General features: G+C 38.8%; 1 non-coding gene across 1 annotated transcript; it reads left to right on the plus strand.

Moving 5' to 3' along the window:
* Positions 1 to 587: 587 nt before the first annotated feature.
* TRNAW-CCA (transfer RNA tryptophan (anticodon CCA)) lies at positions 588 to 660 on the plus strand. The gene has a single exon. It is a non-coding gene; the product is annotated as a tRNA-Trp (tRNA).
* Positions 661 to 19,584: the final 18,924 nt, after the last annotated feature.

The following is a 19,584-nucleotide window of genomic DNA, read 5'->3' on the forward strand; positions in this document are numbered from 1 at the left end:
CATTGTTTCCCCATCTATTTGCCTTGAATAGATGGACCTTTGTTAGCAAAGTAATGACTCTACTTTCTAATATGCTGTCTAGGTTGGTCATAACTTTCCTTCCAAGGAGTAAGCATCTTTTAATTTCATGGCTGCAGTCACCACCTGCAGTGATTTTGGAGCCCCTCAAAATAAAATTAGTCAAGTTTCCACTGCCTCCCCATCTATTTGACATGAAGTGATGGGACCAGATGCCATGATCTTTGTTTTCTGAATGTTGAGTTTTAAGCCAACTTTTTCACTCTCCTCTTTCATTTTCACCATGAGGCTCTTTAGTTCTTTGTTTTCTGCCATAAAGGTGGTATCATCTGCATGTCTGAGGTTATTGATATTTCCCCCACCAATCTTGATTCCAGCTTGTGCTTCATCCAGCCCAGGGTTTCTTATGATGTACTCTGTTTATAAATTAAATAAGCAGGTCTTTTCCCAATTTGGAACCAGTCTGCTCTTCCATGTCCAGTTCTGATTGTTGCTTCTTGACCTGCATATAGATTTCTCAAGAGGCAGGTCAGGTGGTCTGGTATTCCCATTTCTTCAAGAATTTGGCTTCCCTGGTGGCTCAGAGGTTAAAGCGTCTGCCTCCAATGCGGGAGACCCAGGTTCGATCCCTGGGTCAGGAAGATCCCCTGGAGAAGGAAATGGCAACCCACTCCAGTACTCTTGCCTGGAGAATCCCATGGACTGAGGAGTCTGATGGGCTGCAGTCCATGGGATCACAAAGAGTCAGACACGACTGAGTGAATTTACTTACTTATTTACTTACTTATTGTGATCCACACAGTCAAAGGCTTTACAATAGCCAATAAAGCAGAAATAGATGTTTTTCTGGAACTCTCTTGCTTTTTCGATGATCTAGCGGATGTTGGCAATCTGATCTCTGGTTCTTCTGCCTTTTCTAAATCCAGCTTGAACATCTGGAAGTTCACGGTTCACATATCATTGAAGCCTGGCTTGGAGAATTTTGAGCATTACTTCACTAGCATGTGAGAAGAGTGCAATTGTGTGATATTTTGAGCATTCTTTGGCATTGCCTTTCTTTGGGATTGGAATGAAAACGGACATTTTCCAGTCCTGTGGCCACTGCTGAGTTTTCCAAATTTGCTGGCATATTAAGTGCAGCACTTTCACAGCATCATCTTTCAGGATGTGCAACAGCTCAACTGGAATTCCATCACCTCCACTAACTAGCTTTGTTCATAGTGATGCTTCCTAAAGCCCACTTGACTGCACATTCCAGGATGTCTGGCTCAACGTTTACCTAATTATGATGCATGAAGCTGTGACCAACCTAGATGACATATTAAAAAGCAAAGGCATTACTTTGCCAACAAAGGTCCATCTAGTCAAAGCTATGGTTTTTCCAGTAGTCATGTATGGATGTGAGAGTTGGACTATAAAGAAAGCTGACTACCAAAGAACTGATGCTTTTGAACTGTGGTGTTGGAGAAGACTCTTGTATATCCGTTGGACTGCAAGGAGATCCAACCAGTCAATCCTAAAGGAAATCAGTCCTGAATATGCATTGGAAGGACTGATGTTGAAGCTGAAGCTGCAATATTTTGGCCACCTGATGCAAAGAAATGACTCATTTGAAAAGACCCTGATGCTGAGAAAGATTGAAGGCAGGAGGATAAGGGGATGACAGAGGCTGAGATGGTTGAATGGCATCACCAACTTGATGGAAAGAGGCTGAGCAAGCTCCTGGAGTTGATGATGGATTGGGAAGCCTGGTGTGCTGCAGTCCATGCGGTTGCAAAGAGTTGGACATGACTGAGTGACTGAACTGAACTGTGCATGAAACTGTGAATAAATCAGAAAATTATTTGAACTTGTGCTTTAGAATCTATACAGCAAAAATTGAACTCAGATTTTCTATTCAGTCTTCCCCTTTTTACGTAGCTGCTAAGCTTCTGCTAAGTCACTTCAGTCGTGTCCGACTCTGTGTGACCCCATAGACAGCAGCCCACCAGGCTCTGCTGTCCCTGGAATTCTCCAGGCAAGAACACTGGAGTGGGTTGCCATTTCCTTCTCCAATGTAAGAAAGTGAAAGGTGAAAGTGAAGTCGCTCAATTGTGTCTGACTATTAGCAACCCCATGGACTGCAGCCTACCAGGCTCCTCCACCCATGGGATTTTCCAGGCAAGAGTACTGGAGTGGGATGCCATTGCATTCTCCCTTTTTACATAGAACAACCCCTTAATCTTTTCAAATATGTGATTTCCTAGTCTACAATAATTTCAAGTATTTTTATCAACACAGTAAATATTTGATATTTATAACATGAACTGAATACTAAATATTTCTTTTCAGAGAAATAGAGACCCAACTCCAATTATTCAACTATCTTCTTTTATTAAACTGCTTTGGATACAATAATTTAAAAATTATTTCTGTGAGATAAATATTTTATACATTAAAGTAGATATATGAGATATAATGTTTTCTTCTTTATATATAAATAGCATTTTCATTTCCTTGTTGTCCTGTTATTTACTTATAAGTTTTCTACACTTTTCAATTTTATCACAAGCTGCTGCCATGGAATCTGACAACACAAGGTCCTTAAGCCCAAAAACATTGCAGTAGAATAAGAAGTGGTACTTATAAACTACCTAGGGTACTGCAAACTCCTGGCAATTAATTTCAATTAAGTTATTTACAAGGTGTGCCATGACTAACTTGTGCCCAGATGTTTCAGTTGGCAAAATGTGATGGCCACCAATGTAGTCAATTTCAGGAACAATCACTCATTGATGGAATTTTCACACTGAATTCACAGCACCTTCGAAACATTAGTACATGATGTCATCACCTTTTGCCTCATCATAACCATAAAAATGCCAATACGAGTTGCAACAAATTACTGCAGGCAATTGCTGAGTTCTAGAGATGCTGTAGAGAACACCTGGTCTGGCTCAGAATCTAGCAACTTTCAAAATTTCATTACCAGATGTTTGTGGAACAACTTATGCATGTATGGAAAACATACTCTTTTTTTCATTTGTATGAACGGTTACCAGATCTTTGGAAGCAGTAGAAACACGTTTCATGAAAAAACAAAGTTAACCAATAGCAATTTTTTTAGGGAAATATTTTTATTAAAATCAGCATGGTTAGTCTGAAACACTCTGACTTGAATCTGCATAACCATGTGTGTATCTAATATTTGTTTACATAATAAAAAAAACCTTTACAAATTAGATAAGTGGTTAGTGGATTATATTGTCTTTTGGCAAAGCAAAAAGAATTTAGGAAAATTTCATTAATTTTAAATAAAAATCATCAATTTATGTCTGATTTTAATATTTTTACATTTTTAGAACAATATCCATTTAATAATTGCCCTCTTTTTCTTAAATATCCTATGCCTTCCTAGAAAAAGATAGAGACTGCTTAAATTTTTCTGTGTTTTGTTTACTTTTGCCACTAGTTTAAGACAATATTAACTTTCAGTGCATTTTAGGAAAATTGGAATTTGCTATTCAAATAATAAATATTCTTAGAAAAACTTTTCTGTGTCATTTCAAGATGTATTTTCCACCCATAATGAGAATAAAAATAGAAAATCATTACTAATTTTTATGGGTACATTTATTAGAGGATTCTCATTTTTAATGCAAAGAAAGTGAAGATATTTAATGTTTTAACTGAAATACTAGTTCTATTAAAATCAACAAATCTCCCCTTTATTAAAGCTAAATTATTGTTCCCATCGTAATTCACTATTTTATATAAAGATCTGAAATAGAGCACATTTTCCTCCCTCTGGGCAACTGCAAGAAGTTATTAAAACTATTAACAGCTGTCTGGTAACTGTTAGATTCTCAGTGATTTCATTTAGTTCAAAAGACCTCTAAATTTATCCAGGTGTTAAATATAGTAAGTCCTGGATAAAATCGAAGGACATTCTATTAGGCATGCATTTCAAGATTTGACGAATACATTGTGTCTAGAAAGGCCAAAGTAAAAGAAAATACATTTCTGCTACTCACTAAACAGGCAGGTAAGTGAATGTCAAAAACAACAACAACAACAACAACAGAAAAGACTCCTGTCTTGTTTAAGAAGCAAAAATTTCAACAAATTACTGAGAAAGGAGAATTACACACACCATTAAAACAGACCTGTTCACTATCAGGGTATAAACTGGATGAAGTGCCAGAAGCAAACATACGTTAATGGGCTGGATAGTAAATTTGAAATGAAAAACCCCGTTGCAGCTTTAACACTTAGGCGATGAATACACATCACTCTGTGCACTGCTGTGAAGTTCACGGTGGTCCTGGGGTGCTGCCCTGATGACTTCGTTTGCCTTTCCTTCTTATATGTCCAGGAATTCCTCCCCATCTCCCGGGAGTCATTATGAGCTGCGGGGTGGTACTGCAAGCAGGCGCCTTCCTGGCATCTCTAGGGAGGCGCAGACCAGAGATACACTGAAAGTCACTGTGGAGCCCACGTTTTCTCATTCCTTGTTTGTTGTAAGACTTGGGCCCAAGTGGGTGTGCAAGAACGCCACGTGAATATAGTCCCCTATGTTTTGTTAAGAAAATGTAAATGTCTCGCTGTTGCGTTTTTAACCCAAAATGATCCTGAAAGTTTAATTTTGACCCATAGGCAAAATAACAGAGAACTTCTTAATGCCTGTGTTAAAAATAAGCTGCAATTTGTTTTTGGTCCTTGGGACATTTTTACACTCCCATTAAATAAAAGAAATCATCACAAAGGAAATTAAACCACAAAGAAAATATGTTAAACCCATGTTTAGCGTCTGACCTAAATATATAAAACAAAGGAAATACATGACTGCGGTTAGTACTTGGTCTTTAACTGGTCTATTGCGTTTACAGCACGTGGTAACATGGCAACAATATGTTAAAAAGATTCATAAGCTGTATTTACTCAAAACAACATATTTGGAAGAATGAAAAATTCACTGAATTATTCCAATATTTATACACTTGAAGTAAAACTTCCAGTTTTTATAAGTATCAATTGTATTGAAAAGATCAGAACTGATGATTTGGGAATTTTTACTACTTATATTTTCCGCATATAAAAATATAATTTCCAGTAAAAGAGCTGAACATTCATGGGTAGTACAAGTCACCCATGTCAGCAGACCATGAAACTCGAGTCTCCATGGGCAATCCAGTCAAAATGATTCTCAGTCCAACTCTCCTAGCCCTATATTCCCCAAAGATTGAAGCAGGTAAAGGAATTCAGCAGTAGTACCCAAATGCCTTTCAGTTAGATGTTAGAGGTAATATACCACATTTATCCTCTGTTTCGTTTGATATTCATAAGCCTGTATATTAATGAAGGCAAGCAAACAAGTGCAATACTCAGAATCTCTGCTTTATCCCTAAAGGTTCATCCTGACATTGCTTGGTCTGAGACCTAGGCTTTGCCCACTGTATGACTTTATCACTTCAAATTGAACCTTTGGGATTCTAGCCATTCCAAAAATTTAGTCCAGTTGAATTTGTAGATAGTTATATATATATATAATTAAATTAGATATAGATATTACATATATTATATATATTAGACCATATGATAAAGTAGAAATTCATTGTTGTTTAGTCACCAGGTCTTGTCTGACTCTTTTGTAACCCCATGGATTGTAGCCCGCCAGGCTCCTCTGTTCATGGGATTTTCCAGGCAAGAATACTAAAGTGGGTAGCCATGTCCTTCTCTAGGGGATCTTCCCATCCTAGGGACTGAACCTGCCTCTCCTGCATTGGCAGATAGATTCTTTACCACTGACCCACCAGGGAAGCCCCAAAGTAGAAATTATTGTTATCCAGTTGCTCAGTCATGTCTAGCTCTTTGTGACCCCATGGACTGCAGCATACCAGGTTTCCCTGTCCATTGCTATCTTTCGAAGTTGGCTCAAACTCATGTCCATTGAGTCAATGATGCCATCCAACCATCTCATCCTCTGTCCCCAACTTTGCTCCTGCCATCAATCTTTCCCAGCATCAGGGTCTTTTCCAAATGAGTCAAGTTTGCACCATAAAGTAGAAATTACTCATTGGTAATTAAGTTATTCACATAATGAAAAGATGAACACCATATTTTTATTATTACTAGAGGCATTACACAGTAGTTATGTTTAAATTGCTCAGCAGATGCACATATTGGATTGCTAAATATCCAGTATGTTCTATATAATGTAAGCCAATCAGGTAGTTAAGAATCCTTGTCACGCATTGGAGAGTGGTTGAAGAAATCCACTCTGGTGGGAAGGATATGCTCCTGTCTAAGACAGCACATTGGGCCTACTCCAAGGAGCTAATGTAGGAAGCGGAGCTCTGTTATCCTCTTGGCACGAATCTTACAGAAATTTATACTGTATCTTTGGGAAGTTTGTTTTTGTTAAAACAGTATTTGATAATATCTTAATTTTTCTTCTTTGTAGAGATCTTTTTTTACATGTATTGCTTAATTGCCTTTTGGTTTTCCCCACTAGGTTCAGATGAGCTGATTATTTGGGGGTATTTTGTACCAAAACAACAGGAAATTTATAACTGGAATAGAAGAAAGAAAAATTGAGTTCTTTGTTGAAATACTTTTATCATGATTACATTTGGCCCTTATTTGAAGGTGCCCTTAAAAACTGCATCAACAAAATAGTGTATATAGGATGGATAAACAACAAAGTCTTACTGTACGCACAGGAAACTGTATTCAATACCCTGTGATAAACCAGAATGGAAAAGAATATGAAAAATAATATATGTGTGTGTATGTATGTATATATATATATGTAAAACTGTCACTTTGCTGTATAGCAGAAATTAACACAACATTGCAAGTCAACTATCCTTTCATAAAATTTTTTCAAAAATTAAAAAAAAAATTGCATCAATGCAAGTAGGAGTCTGACAGCGAAACACAATGTGTCCCATAGATGGAGAGTCAGCTGCCTAGAAAGAAGCCATTGTGCTGTATCGTGATCGAGAAGTGCCTCACCAGGGTAGGCATTATTTAGCATCTGCGCCAAAAACCTTCACTCACCAGCTGTTGAAGTTCTGCGAGACAACCCACAGAGAGCTCGGGGACAAAATTAGATGGGAGTTTCCTGCCCCTTAATTAAATTTCAACTTCTCTCTGCAGTGACAAGGCACCAATTAGGGGAGAGTTCAAAGAAAGTTAGTTACCTGTGGCTGTATCCTAAGCTTTAATGCAGTCCAGCGTTTGGAGAATACAACCTTAGGTGAGCCTTCTATAACTGTCTGAACAGTGACAAATTTAACTTGGATAAATCATGAAGCCCGGAGGGAAAGTTCCTTTTCTTTGTTGAGATTTTTCCTAAGTGGTCTAATCCACATATATGAATCACACATAAATACAGTTCTTGGGAGATGGTTTTCCTTTGTTCCACATGAAGTATATTTCCCACAAAAGCCATCCACAAAATCTGGGTCTAAGGTTGTTACTGCTGCTGCTGCTAACTCGCTTCAGTTCGTGTCCGACTCTGTGTGACCCCATAGACGGCAGCCCACCAGGCTCCCCCGTCCCTGGGATTCTCCAGGCAAAAACACTGGAGTGGGTTGCTATTTCCTTCTCCAATGCATGAAAGTGAAAAGTGAAAGTGAGTCTGCCAAGTCGTGTTCAACTCCTAGCGACCCCACGGACTGCAGCCCACCAGGCTCCTCTCTCCATGGGATTTTCCAGGCAAGAGTACTGGAGTGGGGTGCCATTGCCTTCTCCAAAGGTTGTCACACACCCCAACAAATACTAACACCAAATAATGCTGGCATGCTATCAGCATTTCCTCTACAAATACATGTATGTGTATAATATTTTCAAATAATAATAAAGATACTAGAAAAGAGTAGCAGTGTACTTTGTAATGACCTTTATGAGACTTCCAGATTCTCAATGTCACAAATATTCTCAAAGCAGAAGATATAATGCTTTCTTCAAAATGTCACTTAAAATTTGTTCCCCCTTCTCTCTATTTAAAATGAGTAGGACCCATCCATTTTAAGTCAGCATTTTCAAAAAGAATCAACTGAAATTTGAACGGGCAGAAGGAAAAATGTTTCCACTTCTACCAGACTTAAAAGAAGTTGGGCATCTTTTCACATTTTTCTTGTTAGAATTGTAATACAAAACATCTGTAATAATTTAGTAAATTAAATACATTAAAACAACAAATAAAAGGAGCTGTAATGAATAAAATACAGAAGACCCCTTGAAGCTGCCTGTTCTTTTCTTGACAAGCTGCATGGTTAAGTAGCTAGAGCCATGAGTAACTATGTGGGCAGAAAATACACTGACCAGCAGGATGGAGAGCTGCTCTGTGCTCACATGAAAACCAGCATTGGCTGATTTCATTACCTTTGTAACAGAATGCCACATTCTGCCATTTCTCTCCGCTTCTCTTTGTCTCTGTGGAAAGAGCAGTCTCATAAATTCTTTTGTCATTCTTGTCTTAATCCCATTTTCTGTTACCCTCTTTTCTATGTCTTTCCATCATCAGCACCACCACCTTTATTAAAACTCTTATCTCCTACTTGGATTAATGAAAAAGTTTTGAGCTCATATCTTTCTTTTCATGAAACTTTAACCATTATACAGAAGTTAAGTGCCTTGCCTTACCTTAAATAACTCCAAACACTCTTAAACAAGAATTTAAGTGTCAGATAACTGCTTAATGGAGAAAATCTAGATTTTTTGAGCTCATTTCTTATGGGCCTCTGTCACCAGTTCCTTCTGAAACTCTCCCTTTTCATCTATTAGAATTCTACCAATAGGGTCTCCTAATTTCATTTGGAAAACTTCTATGGCATCCCTGTTTCACTTACACACATCCATGGCTCACATCTCTTGGCCTTTGTATGAGCTGATCTGCCAAGAATGAATGAGTGCCTCCTTCTTTCATCATGACAGTCAACATCTAGGGAGTACAAACTCACATGTCTTCAGGGCCAGGGCAGGCAGCATAGTCATGATACAGTAAATGACAGAACAAGACACGAAGGAGTAGTTCAGAGTATGGCTACATTGGAAGGAGCAGGTCTCATGTACGGAGAAGGCAATGGCACCCCACTCCAGTACGTTTGCCTGGAAAATCCCATGGACGGAGGAGCCTGGTGGGCTGCAGTCCATGGGGTCACTAAGAGTCGGGCACGACCGAGCGACTTCACTTTCACTTTTCACTTTCATGCATTGGAGAAGGAAATGGCAACCCTCTCCAGTATTCTTGCCTGGAGAATCCCAGGGACGGGGGAGCCTGGTGGGCTGCCGTCTATGGGGTCACACAGAGTCAGACATGACTGAAGCGACTTAGCAGCAGCAGCAGCAGCAGCAGCAGCAGGTCTCATGTAAAAACATTCAAATTTACGTTGGTTTTCAAAATACCATGCTGTCCCAATAAAACACAAGGAAAGCTAATTCATCTGAGGGCCACAAATTTGCAACCTCTGAGGTATAATTACCATTATCTTCTCTAAGAGCTATTACAGATTTCCTTAAAAGCTTCTCTGCAGATTTCCATTTGTCGTCTTTATTTTCTATTCCGTTAGTGATTTCTAGGTAGTTTGGCTTACACTGCTATACATTTACTTTTGCTATCATTTATGGCTACATTATTCTCTCAATTATTTAGGAAAGTTACTTTGGGGAAAAAAAGAGGTCTTGAGTTTTGATTCTTTTGTTCTCATACCCTAGAGTTAACTTCCCTCCACTTGTAAGCATAAAAGCATGCTCTTTGAACATAAAGAATAATTGACAAGTCAATATACTACCAGGGTAAGAGTTTCTGAAAAAAATAATCTAACAGCATTTTCTCTAACTTCTTCAGTTCAGTCGCCCAGTCATGTCCGACTCTTTGCAACCCCATGAATCGCAGCACGCCAGGCCTTCCTGTCCATCACCAACTCCCGGAGTTCACTCAGACTCACGTCCATCGAGTCCATGATGCCATCCAGCCATCTAGCGTCATTCTCTTCAAAGAAATCCCAGGGCTGATCTCCTTCTAACTTTTTAGAAACAAATAGAAAAGCAGGGGGATTCAGAGTGAAATAAAGAAAAGCAAAAGTTAAAAAAAATAATAATAATAAATAAAATAAATAATAAATAATAATAATAAAAAAGAAATACGATACAGTCTAAAAAATAATAATAAAATAAAAGTATAACAACAACAACAACAAACAATTTGAGCGTGCTAAGTTGTTTCAGTCGTGTGCTGCCAGACTTCTCTGTCCATGGGATTCTCCAGCCAAGAACTCTGAAGTGAGTTGCCATGCCCTCCTCCAGGGGGTCTTCCCCATCCAGAGATCGAACCCCCATCTTTTACCTCTCCTACATTGGCGGGAGCATTCTTTACCACAAGTGCCAACTGGAAAGCTAAAGCATATGAAAAATTACAACTAGATGGGAAACTTTCACTTTATGACCTTGGCCAAGTAATTTACTATTTGAGTAAAATGATGTGTTTGGGGTAGGGATAGTGGGTGCAAGGTGGGAGCAACCTTTCTGAGGGACAAATTTTGGAATATCTGCTTAGCCTACAATGATCCCCTTAACCACTTCCTTTCTCCACCCCAAACTCAGGGATATATTCCTATAGCTTGATGAGGTACAACCACAATTGATTGGACCATGAGTAGCACCAATCAGTGTTTCTCTCTCAGGGTATGGAACTGTGGTAGAAAGAAGGAGATTCAGTATTTAATATTGCTGAGCATATTTCATGTTGCAGTGTATAAACTTGAGCCGTATTCTACCTAACCAACTAGAAGACAGAGAAATATAGAAGCAAAAGGCAGACAAGAAATAAGTGACAGAATCTGCCTGGGTTCAAGACATCCTTCCTGTTACCTGTTCTAGTCATCCTGTTTGTAGTTATTAACAACCAACAGTCTAGAGATCCCTCTCTACCCTTTAATTCTGTGACGCTATACATTTAAGTTTTCCCATCTGTAAAATAGAGGCTATGAGTGGAAAAACAGTTAACAGGATAGTTCATTTTCTTAAATTTTTTTAATATAAATTTATTTATTTTAATTGGAGGTTAATTACTTTACAATATTGTATTGGTTTTGCCATACATCAACATGAATCCGCCACAGGTATACACGTGTTCCCCATCTTGAACCCCCCTCTCTCCTCCCTCCCCGTATCATCCCTCTGGGTCGTCTCAGTGCACCAGCCCCAAGCATCCAGTATCATGCATCGAACCTGGACTGGAAATTTGTTTCATATATGATATTATACATGTTTCAATGCCATTCTCCCAAATCATCCCACCCTCTCCCTCTCCCACAGAGTCCAAGAGACTGTTCTATACATCTGTGTCTCTTTTGCTGTCTCACATACAGGGTTATCAATACCATCTTTCTAAATACCATATATATGCGTTAGTATACTGTATTGGTTTTTTTCCTTCTGGCTTGCTTCATTCTGTATAATAGGCTCCAGTTTCATCCACCTCATTAGAACTGATTCAAATGTATTCTTTTTAATGTCTGAGTAATACTCCATTGTGTATATGTACCATGGCTTTCTTATCCATTCATCTGCTGATGGACATCTAGGTTGCTTCCATGTCCTGGCTATTATAAACAGTGCTGCGATGAACATTGGGGTACACGTGTCTCTTTCAATTCTGGTTTCCTTGGTGTGTATGCCCAGCAGTGGGATTGGTGGGTCATAAGGCAGTTCTATTTGCAGTTTTTTAAGGAATCTCCACACTGTTCTCCATAGTGGCTGTACTAGTTTGCATTCCCACCAACGGTGTAAGAGGGTTCCCTTTTCTCCACACCTTCTCCAACATTTATTGCTTGTAGACTTCTGGATCACAGCCAAGGATAGTTCATTTTATTGAGACTCAAAAGCCTTTTAGTCAGCCAAAACTGTCTGTACAAGCTGTATTTCCTGGGATAGAAAACAGAGTTTGTCATAATGACACATCTCTTACTTTCTACCCAAGGCAATGATGTGGAGTTTAGGGGAAAAAATAGCATAAAAAGCTATGAGGATTACTAAGGTAATATCTGAAAGGGGTTTTAAGTTTCCCAAATATAAGAACCATAAGGATTCTAAGAACTTTATTTCTTTTTATATGTGTAAAGAAAGCTGAGTGCTGAAGAATTGATGCTTTTGAACTGTGGTGTTGGAGAAGACTCTTGAGAGTCCTTTGGACTGTGAGGAGATCAAAACAGTGAATCTTAAAGGAAATCAACCCTGAATATTCACTGGAAGGACTGATGCTGAAGCTCCAATAATTTGGCAACCTGATGTGAAGAACTGACTCATTGGAAAAGACCCTAATGCTAGGAAAGATTGAAGGCAGGAGGAGAAGGTGATAACTGAGGATAAGATGGCTGGTTGGCATCACCAACTCAGCGGACATGAGTTTGAGCAAACTCCTGGCATTGGTGATAGGCAGGGAAGCCTGGCGTGCTGCAGTCCATGGGGTTGCAAAGAGTTGGAGACAAATGAGTGACTGAACTGAACTGAAGGAACCCAAGGAGATAAATTCAAGAATATTAGTACACAATGGTCATAAGATGATCTATAATACTTTTAATTTTGTACAAAATAAATGCTTACTGAGTAGCTTTTTAAATTGATCTATCTAATGGACTTAATAAAGAGAAAATAATTCAAAATACTGTGCATGGTATTACACCCTTACACACTGGGCTGAAAGGACTTCATTTTGCTGAGTGATTCTCAGTATTCTTGGAATTTCTGGCTGGTGGCTTCACTCCATGTGCTCTTCCGTGTGAGTGCAGTTGAATCTTGCTGCAGGACAGAGGGCTATAAATGTAAAAGTTGGTCTGTCACAGATCGGATGGTGTTCCTGGAAACCTAACTATAGATGAAAAAAATGAAAGGACATGAAGACTTGTCCCCAAAAGCAGATGTTTGTATTAATAGTACCCTCCAAAATCAGGGCATCTCTTTGAAATAATGCCTCTTAATTTTAGCTTAAATAAAAAATCTTTCTTTTCTTAGAGAGAGAAAGAGAAGAACAAAGAGGAGAAAGAGGAGGAGAGGGAGAGAACAAAGAAGAAAAAAGAGACCAGAAAGAGAAAGAAAGAAAAAGAGAAGAGAAAGAGAGAAGAGAGAGAAAGCTGGCTTTCTTCCACCTCTGTTCACACTCAGACCTCTGGCAAGAGTCATCCTTCTGATATTTTTGCTGCTTCCCCTCCTCTTCTCTCTTGAATCTCTTGCAATCTGGCTTTTTCCTCCTTCACACTCAGAAAATTATTTCTGTGATAGTCTCCAAAAGTCTTATCGTTGCAAAATTTGATGGGAACTTAATTATTATTGCAATAGATTTTTTAACAGAGTTTAAAATATTTACCAGCTCTCTTTGAAATGCTTGCGTTTCTTACTTTATGTGGCAATTACTTGATCCTCTTCTACCTCTATTTGTTCTATCTCCTTCTTCCTTGGTTTCTTTTTTCTACAGTTGGCCCTGTTTACACTCTGGTTTACTTCCAAGATTCTGTCCTTGCACTTGTCTATTCTCTACACACTCTCCATGACAGTCTTGGCCAATCCTGTACTCTCAGGTGCCAGATATTTATGACTCTTGATTTTTATCTTTAGTACAGACCCTTCTGTTGAACCTCAGTTTCGTATTTCTAGGCTTGTGTGCTTCCCAGTTGTCACTAGTGGTAAAGAACACGCCTGCCAATGCAGGAGACATAAGAGACAATGGGTTCAATTCCTGGGTCGTGAAGATCCCCTGGAGGAGGGCAAGGCAACCCACTCCAGTATTCTTGCCTGAGAAATCCCTTGGACAGCTGAGGTTGGCGGGCTACAGTCCATAGGGTCACAAAGAGCCAGACAATGGCCGAAGCAACTCAGCAATAGACCTCTCTATTGATGCATCACATACATCTTAAACTTAGCAAATCCAAAATTAAACTGTCTTATTTCCTCTAATTTTGCTCCACTTCATTTCATTAGATCTTAGTATCCAAGTCAGAAACTTCAGAATCACTTCCTCCTCATTACTCCTGTATATAAAAATTCATTATGTCTGCTTGAGTCTATGGACATCTCTTGGATCCACTCCATGCCCACCGCTTCTGTCTGACTTCAGACTCAGCACTCCTTGCCTGTTCTGCTGCAGCAGCCTATGACCAGATCTCCTTGCCTGCAGGCTTTCCCATGCTTCCTGGCTTCTGAATCTGGTTTCTACATTGTTGCTGTTTGTATCTAAAGCACAAAACTAGTCATGACAGTTCTCAGCTTAATACCTTTCAATGAATTTTCATCACCTATTTTTAAAAAATCAGCTCCTTTCCTTAATGAACATTAAGGGCCCTTCATGATCTGACTCCTGCCTCCTTGTTATTGTATCTCCCCGCTTTCCCCTATTCACTCCTTATGGTTCAGCCTTAACTGCCTCAAAGCTTCACAGACATGCCCATCTATTTCACATCTCCAAGTTTTTGGACAGACTGATGCATTTCCCTGGAATTGTCTTTCCTTCTTAGGCCCCTAACAAATTTCTGCTCAGTATCTGAAAATTCCATAAACATCACTCTCAATATGTATCTTCCTATAGCCATTCCCACCCAAAGCACAGAGGTACCATACATGCCTGCCTTAACATTTTCCTCTTCGTGCAGTAGTTTACAACAAGGGGGCCCCATCAATCCTCTGGTTCTCTGAGAGATGTCTTAGTCATCTTTATTTCAGTGTTTTAAGGATGCTTAGTGCAAAATATGTGCTCAATGTATGTTGGTTGAATTAATGACAAGGCACTAAATATATAAAAAAAAAAAACTGAGAGAGAGAGAGTAACTTGTTGAAGGTGTTTGGCATACATTTCCTGTATGTATTTGGACTATATATAATGCTAAGCAAAAACTGTCTTAAACCTCTTAAAATCTAAGTTTCAGCGAAGCAGAGAACTGCAAAATAAAGCAAAAGTTTGAAAATGAAGCTCCTTTGCAACAAAAGAAGTACTTTCTTAAAGCAAAGTATCTGGACTAATTTAAGGGAGGGGCTGATGCTAAAGCTGAAACTCCAATATTTTGGCCACCTCATGCAAAGAGTTGACTCATTGGAAAAGACTCTGATGCTGGGAGGGATGGGGGCAGGGGGAGAAAGGGACGACAGAGGATGAGACGGCTGGATGGCATCATTGACTCGATGGATTTGAGTTTGGGTGAACTCTGGGAGTTGGTCATGGACAGGGAGGCCTGGCGTGCTTCAATTCATGCGGTCGCAAAGAGTCAGACACAACTGAGTGACTGAACTGAACTGAACTGAACTGAAGGGAGAGACTTCTGCCTATTATTACTAACTGATAAAAGAAATGAGGTCTCATTATTTCTCACTGTTAATTCTTCTAATAAAAATATTTGAAGAAGAAAAACCAATCTTACAGCATGTGGGGTCAATTCCACCCAGGAAACAGAATCTGGACAAGCGCATCACCATCTACCTTGCAAAATCCTCTCCCAGACCTGCACCTACATGCACGTCTCTGATTTTATAAGACTTCGTACGTGACAATTAGCACATCAACAGTGTGTCTAGACTACAAGATCATATGCAGAAACTTATGATTTCAACAGGGGTGGAGATCGTGGGGGAACAGAGTCTAGATCAGGTGAACTTTGAAACAGAAAAGGTATTTGTGTGTTCATGTGAAAAGGAAACAAGGAAAGAAGCACGTTAACAAAAGAATGACTTGTGGTAATTCTGAGAACTAATGGAGTAAAGAATTACAAACTTAACCCAATACTCGGATAATTGTAATGATGAACAGAACTTTTCAGGAAGATTTCTCCTAACTCTTCGGTGAGAAGAGGGTGAAGAATAGCAATCAAGAGTATAGATTAAGATTAGTTTGCAAAAGTCTTTTCCATTTCAATTAAGAAATTGCTTTCTTTCTTTGGTTGGTAGGTGATGTCAGATTGAAAACACAGTGATAAGCTAAAAGCATATTTCTCTGAATAGGAAATAAAAATAAGGGCACTTCCATGAACCACACGCCTGGCTGGAATCTTTACCTCAAATAATGTTTGCACTGTTTCCTCTTCCTGCTTTGGCACACCTTAGCAAACCCTACATCTTTCCCTGCCTACATCTGTACTAATTGCTCATATCTTCCTTCATAATTTTTTTCTTTTAATTTGGATGAGGGATGACTTTACTATTTCTAGAACACAGAAGTCTCAGGACAAGCGTAGACAAATTCTGCTTGACCACAAGTCCAGCGTGAACCGACAAGTGCACAGAAAGCAAAAAACAGAGCAGCATCCCCTCTCTGCTGTTTTGAATCTTCTCCGTGAAGCTAAAAAGATCCATTTCATTAATATTTTTACTTAAATCTTTAAACTGCCCATTCTGAACACAAGTAATAGATGGTAAGCTTATCATTATTTGTATTCCATTAACTGGAATTTATAATGGAAAAAAAATTGCTGCGGTCAGACCCAGATTCATGCAATTCTGGTCTGTCTCTGATTACAGAGATGATTTATGGGGAAATTAGTGGGCTTTTCTAATGTCAGACTAGAGTGTTTAGAATTACACTCCCCAATTCTCTGTTTTCTTTCCTTAATCTAATGTTAATTTTCTTATTCAGTAATTATCTCTTCAGCCTATTTATGTATGTCATTCTCATTCATTTCTAGAGATAATGCATTTCAAGTTTTCTGTCCATTATATAAAATGTACCTTTTCTTCTAAATTTCTGTTTAACAAAGTTTATGGGGATGTTCCTCATTTTAATAGGACTATCAGTGTGCTTCACAACTTTAGAAACTTAGATGGTCTCTTTTTTTTTATTTACACCATCATTTACCAAAGTTGCAAATTCTTAAACTTTTGTTGCTCTCCAGGTCATCTATGCTGTACACTTGACTTTATCTAGCTTCTTGGGTTAAAACACGTAACTATGGTTTAGTACAAAAGGTATCTATTGTTATGTACTTCTCAGCTTGTTATGATTGTGGTTACATGTTGCACTGCTGTCACATGACTTCTCCAGCAGTGGTTTTCAAGGATTTCAAGTTTCTTGTTTTATTTTTTAATGCAAGTAATGTTAATATTATTTAAAATTCAACAAATGAAAAATTCCAAAAAATATATAAAGCTGAAAATAAGAATTACCTATCTTCCTTACAAAGATCACTGCAGTTAACATACTTCCAGATACTTTTTCTCTGCTCATATTCATATATATTATTTTCCTAAAAGGAAAAAAAACAGCCATGATTCTTGACTTGGGAAGAGTATGGGAGGAAAAGGACGGTGCGGCTGGTGATTTGGAACCATGTGGGGCTCTCTCTAAGTGTACGCATGGCTTGCCACCTTACTCAAACATGGCTCCTGCAAAAACAAAATGAGAGAGAGGAGAGAAGAGCGAATGATTCCGCCTCCTTTTTCAAACCTTTCCATTTTTCCCACCTCTCCATTTGAGAATCATTGTTCTAATGCCATTTATTTATTTATCTATTTTGCTCATTTACTCTATGTTGTAAATGTTTTTCTGTACCAATGGCCAAGTATCAACTACTCAGCCAAAGAAAGATATCTTTAACATATTTTAAATTAAAAAAGAAAAGGAACTAGAGTTTTGCACAACATTGTAAAGTAGCTGTACTTTAGTAAAAATCGTTTTAAAGAAATTACAGACCAGAGTTCTGTGTTCAGTGTTGTCATTAACATTCATGCTATACCTATATTTACATCAAACCTTTTGAAGGAGTGTATGTCTGTCAGTGAACATGATTAATCCCTGGATCTTTGAGGTATTGAGTGTTGGTGGCATTTTACTCTTGTGTTGAGAATGCAGAGCAGCAAAAACTATGCTATTTGGGACAAGATGAATATAGATACAGAAATCATTTTGATGTCTACTTAATATGATATGGATCAACTATAATTTTTAAAGTAGTCTCATTTTGCTCTTTGAAAAACATTAAACATTGTAAATAATGCTGATTTGAATATTCATGTATCTATCTCAGTACACATGTTTGTTCTTAAACAGAATCCTATGGATGTTTTTGAACTGTGGTGTCAGAGAAGACCCTTGAGAGTCCCTTGGACTGCAAAGAGATCAAACAAGTCAATCCTAAAGGAAATAAGTCCTGAATGTGCATTGGATGGACTGATGCTAAAGCTGAAGCTCCAATACTTTGGCCACATGATGCAAACTACTGACTCATTGGAAAAGACTCTGATGCTGGGAAAGATTGAAGGCAGGAGGAGAAGGGGACCACAGAGGGTAAGATGGTTGGATGGGATCACCGACTCGATGGACACAAGTTTCAGCAAGCTCTAGAAGTTGGTGATGGACAGGGAAACCTGGCGTGCTGCAGTCCATGGGGTCACACAGAGTTGGACATGACTGAGCAACTGAACTGAACTGAATATGGGAATGTACTGTATGTAGAATATTTGAAATCTGTTGAAACCTGTGTTTCAGATTACTATCTGAAAGAAAAATCACTAATCTGTTTCCTCCAATAAACGTGCCCACTTTCTCACAACTTTGTCAACATTCAGTTCAGTTCAGTGCAGTCACTCAGTCATGTCTGACTCTGCAACACAATGGACTACAGCATGCCAGGCCTCCCTGTCCATCACCAACTCCCAGAGTTTACTCAAATTTATGTCCATTGAGTCAGTGATGCCATCCAACCATCTCATCCTCTGTCATCCCCTTCGCCTCCCACCTTCAATCTTTCCCAGCATCAGGATCTTTTCTATAAGTCAGTTCTTCGCATCAGATGGCCAAAGTATTGGAGTTTCAGCTTCAACATCAGTCCTTCCGAAGGACACCCAGGACCGATGTCCTTCAGAATGGACTGGTTGGATCTCCTTGCAGTCCAAGGGACTCTCAAAAGTCTTCTCCAACACCACAGTTCAAAAGCATCAATTCTTCAGCACTCAGCTTTCTTTATAGTCTGACTCTCATGTCCATACATGACCACTGGAAAAACCATAGCTTTAACTAGACAGACCTTTGTTGACAAGGTAATGTCTCTGCATTTTAATAAGCTGTCTAGGTTGGTCATAATCTTTCTTCCAAAGAGCCAGCATCTTTTAATTTCATGGCTGCAGTCACCATCTGCAGTGATTTTGGAGCCCCCAAAAATAAAGTCAGCCATTGTTTCCACTGTTTCCCCACCTATTTGCCATGAAGTGATGGGGTCAGATGCCATGATAGTTTGCTGAGTGTTGAGTTTTAAGCCAACTTTTCACTCTCCTCTTTCACTTTCATCAAGAGGTTGTTTAGTTCTTTGCTTTGTGCCATAAAGGTGGTGTTGTCTGCATATCTGAGGTTATTGATAATTCTCCCAGAAATCTTGATTCCAGCTTGTGCTTCATCCAGCCCAGCATTTCTCATGGTGTACTCTGAATATAAGTTAAATAAGCAGGGAGACAACATACAGCCTTGACGTACTCCTTTCTCAATTTGGAACTAGTCTATTGTTCCATGTCCAGTTCTAACTATTGCTTCTTGTTCTGCATACAGATTTCTCAAGAGGCAGGTCAGGTGGTCTGGTATTCCCATCTCTTGAAGAATTTTCCACAGTTTGT

Source organism: Capricornis sumatraensis, chromosome 4 (assembly GCF_032405125.1).
Source record: "Capricornis sumatraensis isolate serow.1 chromosome 4, serow.2, whole genome shotgun sequence".
Taxonomy (NCBI): domain Eukaryota; kingdom Metazoa; phylum Chordata; class Mammalia; order Artiodactyla; family Bovidae; genus Capricornis; species Capricornis sumatraensis.